Below are 4,627 nucleotides of genomic sequence, written 5' to 3'. Positions count from 1 at the left end.
GCTGCAGTCTCATTGTGATGCTTTCTCCCTTGGATGTTCCCCTTGATACACTGAAAGTTCCTGGAAAGCAATGAGAAAGGATTTTTTTTTTTCCATTCAAATCTTAGCAAATTAAGTATATAAGTGGATAAGTAGAGATGGAGTTTGGGGAGAGAAAAAATGAAGGGGGGTAAAAGCATTGACATAGACATAAAATCTTGTTCTAGTCCTTCCTGGCTAAGTAAGTCATTTCATCTTTCTGTGCCTCCATCTACCCACCTGCAAAATACCTGGGCCCCTGGGCTGAGGCTGGATTAGGTGAGACACTTGGAGTGACTTCACTAAGCAAAGGTTTCCTAAGTTAAGAAACTCCATCCTTCCTGGCTCAGTTAGAAACACTGATGTTATAGAAATCCTATCTTTAGATGATTCCTCTAGGAATCATGATAAAGTTTATAAAACTTTGTATTTTGTAAATTGGAGGCATCCAAAGAGACCCCATCCACTGACTCCCATTTAACTACTTAATTATTCAAGTTTCAATTATTAAACTTCCAAGTTTCCTGAGGTCCCCCAAACCACTAAGTAGAACTCACTGAAATAGAAATCTTATAATTCTTTGGTAAATCTTTTAATCTCCACTTCTTTGCCTGTTAAACAAGAAAAACATCATCCTCTGAGGTTAAATGAGACGGTCTTTGTTAAATAACGTGCTAAGGTGCCTAGTATGGGGTAAACAAAGTCCATTATTTTACAGGTATTTTTTCTCTCACTGAACTTCAGGTTTCCCTCAGGAAGCTCAGATTGAAATAACATTTATCAATGAGCTAACCCAGACTGAGAGAGGTCAGAGGATAGGCATAAATTCACACAGCTAGTCATCACTGCTGCAGAAGCTCAACACAGCTTTCTGACTCCAAATCCTGCTCTTTCTACCCTTTTGGTTTCTCCCACTTAAGCAAAGAGCCTAAGATTTTAGTCCACATAAAAGACAAGTGTGTTATTCCATCTTTGGGTATTTGAGCAAGTAAATTTTGAAAAAAAAAAAAAAATTAAGCTGAAAGATGATAGAGGGCATTAAATACATTACAATACAATTAAAAATAATGATAGGCAGATTGGAAAGAGGAGGACGTGAATTTCAGTCACTGCCCTGACACTTACTAGCTTGGTGAGTTAGGCAAGTCAGTCAAGCGAAACGTATAGTAATTCCATCCCTTGTAAAATGAAGAAATTTGTTCTCGTCCTGCAGGGAAAGAGAACAAAACTTTTCTGAGCACCTACCTATGTACTTTACAAACATTTCTCACTTAATTCTTATAACAACTCTGCTCATCTGCTCAGTTGGTATTATTTGTTGTTATTGTTGTTTTTTCTGAGAAGGAATCTAGGATCTGAAAACTTCATTTAATTTGCTCAAGGTCACAGGATTAATCCCTGTGATTCCCACCACCACAGACTGTTCTACATGCCTTTAAAAATGGTCATGAGATGAAATAGGATAAGAGATGAGAATGAACGTGTCACACTGTCCAAAATCTGGTCTTATTGGTGAAAGCTGAAGAATGATCCCGGAACATCAGATCAGAGGACCTGAGTTTTAAGCTCTTATTTCACCACTTACTAACTGTGCAATCTTGACAACTTCACTTTGCTTCACTTCTCTGGACCTCATTTTTCTCACCAGTAAAATGGGGCACATGCAGTCACAGGCCTAGAGGCTTGACTTACAGAACGGTGAGGAGGTCCCAGCAAGATCACAATTGTAAAAATGCTTTGTGCTCTGTAGAGCCCTATATAAATGTATGTTATTATTATTATTATTGCTATTATCATTATTATTACACCGTGTTCTTTGGGCAAGACATTTATGTTAAACTGACACAGCACATAATTGGAGTGCTCAAGTTAAATAAATGAAGTCAGCTGTCTGACTCCTTTAAGATAAATGATGTTATTACAACATAATTGTATAACCCCATATAGCTTACAGCAGCAAAAGGATGTGTATTTCACATGCCCTCCTATAATTACATCCCCATTATAATTTTGCAGTTAGTTGCGATGAGCTCTGGTCATGAAAACATGCCAATTTTGTATGGGATTGAAGTCTGCCTAATTTTAGCAAATTGAGAGTCACACAAAAGAAAAGAGATAAATACTATGTTGTTATTTTTCATTAGAGAACTGCTATATTAAGAGGCTGCGATCCAGCTGTGTTTGTTTAAATAAAAGTGTGATTTGAATACCTCCTACAGCTAATGTTCCTGCCAATGAATAAAAGATAAAAACGCAGCTCTCCTCTCGTTGGATGGGAGTCTCTGCATTCTAGCTGACTTGGAGATTTATTGTTCCACATAAGGAAGTTGAAAGCGTGGAGGGCAGACCACACGCAGGGGCCTTTTGTGTATTGTTTCAAGCCATACCACTAATAGATTTCTTCCACTGAGGCTCCCAGCAATTCAGCTGTGCTCGAATGCTCCACTTAACTGTGAAAAAAATAATAATAAAATAGTAATTATGCCTAAATAGCAAATGCAGCCCAGCTCGATGCTACGAGGAAGAAAGTAAACAGGAACAGATACCATTCAAAGAAGGAATGCTGTATTTAAGTGTCGTTGTGATCATGGATTTAAGCCTTCTTTATTTCTTCCAAACAGACCCTCTCACCTCCAGCCAAGTGCCTCTCTGTCCCCAGTGTCCCCCAGGAACTAGCAGTGTTCTCCTGGAATTCACAGCCCTGACAAGCCGGCCAGACCAGAATGAAAGACAAGAGATGATCTCCAAGCTATAACTATAATGTAGTGCAATTCTGAAGCACCTAGAATGTTCTAGGAGTCTGGCATACCAGGATATGGACAGCATTAAAATCTCCGCCCTTAGGTAGATTACAGTCTAATGATGGATATAAAGTATAACATAGTCCCCATTCTCCAAATCATTAAGTGTGACTTTTAAAAAATGCCATTATCTGGACACTGCTCGTGACCATTTAATTCTTGTCCACATTGCCCTCCGCCATAGCCATGCCAGACTTCTTACATGCATACGCACACAGACTCACACACACACACACACACACACACACGTCTTTTACCTCCAGGTCTTTTCAGCTGCTACCTATGCCCTCTACCCGACCTCCTTCCCTCCTGTACTCACCGAATGAACTCATCTTCATGATTTAATTCAAACATCATCTCCCACAAGTCTTCCCTATACCATCTTCATGGATGCTCCAAGCATGGTGGGAACATACTTCCTCTCTGTGGCACTAACCCCTGTGCTCATATCTCACACTAATCCCCACCTGAAGAGGCTGGACTGAAGAGACCTGCATCATGTGTCCCCATCTCATTCTGGGGTGAGGGGAACACATCGCTTCCCTTTTCCCCTTTTCCCTCCCACCAGTCCTCACCAACTACCAGAATCACAGCCATCATGAGCCATTATAATAGGAATGCAACTTTCAGATGTGTTGAGCTGGAATAAAAATAGAGAATGATAGTTGTATTGAAATATTCTGTTTACTTACCTGTCCCTCTACTAGGTCTTGGAGGAGGAACCATGTCTCTGCATCTCTGTATCCTCAGGGCCTATAACAGTGACTAGAACTTTACAGGTGTATCATAAATGATGGATGGATGGGTAACCAGATGAACATAAGAGAGAAGACAAATGAAAAGTGGAAGTAAAATGTAGTGAGAACCAAAATAAGGGACAGTTCATTTACAGCTGGAAAAAAATTGGCCCTCTGAAGAATGTGACCACTGAGCTAAGACTTAAAAGATTTGTGATTAGGAACTGGGCATTCCAGGCAGAGAGAACAGCAAACATGACTAGACAGCAAATACCCCAGAACCTCACACTAATCAAACAGGATAGTCACACTATCCAGAGGACATAGTTACTTTAGACATAAAAACTTTGAAAGGTTACATACTGTTCCAATAATAACCAATTTCTGAATCCTTTACAAACAGTCTTTAAGATCTACCTACATAGGCACTAAAGAAAATCTATCTCAGATGGCTTTGAGTTTTTTTAAACCCAAATCTGGAATACCCAGCTTAATTTCCTACCTTACTGTTCCTTCGAAGTTTGAATATATATGATTCACACACACAGCATGTGCTCAATATATTGAATGAAGTCAGTGAACTAACAAACTCAAAATTGCCACCACCGGGGACAATAAAAATGTCACATCACTTCATCATAGTCACCAGTTCATAGTGAAGAAGAATTGCCTGGTGATAAAAAAGAAAAAGAAAAAAGCACACTACTTATTGACTGTTTAACCCTGTGCATCTTATATAACATAGCTAAGCTTCAATCTCCTCTCTTATAAAATGACATTAACGGCAGTTGCTTCATAAAGCTATTGTTAAGATCAAATGAGACAAATGTTAGATTAAGCCATATAAAATTACTGTTTTCTGGTGAAAGATCCGCAACTTCATGTGATTCAACCTAACGTAACAGTGATTAGAGTATAGTAAATGTTCAATTTATGTTAAGAATAAATATTGTGTATACATGATAAATGCAGGTTTAAACCTTAGCTTATGTCATTTAATAGCAGCTAATGAGTGAGTCAGTTAATGAGTAAGCCACTTGTTCTAGTCACAGTTTCATCATCTATAGAATG

The 4,627-nt window shown here is 38.8% G+C and overlaps 1 long non-coding RNA gene across 1 annotated transcript; it reads right to left on the bottom strand.

Annotated features, from left to right (window-relative positions):
• Window positions 1-2,404: 2,404 nt before the first annotated feature.
• Window positions 2,405-4,088, bottom strand: LOC118020214. Its single transcript, XR_004681836.1, has 3 exons — window positions 4,059-4,088; window positions 3,512-3,590; window positions 2,405-2,468 (listed from the first exon to the last, which is right to left on the bottom strand). It is a non-coding gene; the product is annotated as an uncharacterized LOC118020214 (long non-coding RNA).
• Window positions 4,089-4,627: the final 539 nt, after the last annotated feature.

The sequence above is a fragment of the Mirounga leonina genome, unplaced genomic scaffold (genome assembly GCF_011800145.1).
Source record: "Mirounga leonina isolate KUSES-001 unplaced genomic scaffold, KU_Mleo_1.0 Mir_173, whole genome shotgun sequence".
NCBI classification, from domain to species: domain Eukaryota; kingdom Metazoa; phylum Chordata; class Mammalia; order Carnivora; family Phocidae; genus Mirounga; species Mirounga leonina.
This window is presented reverse-complemented; position numbering and strand designations above follow the sequence as displayed.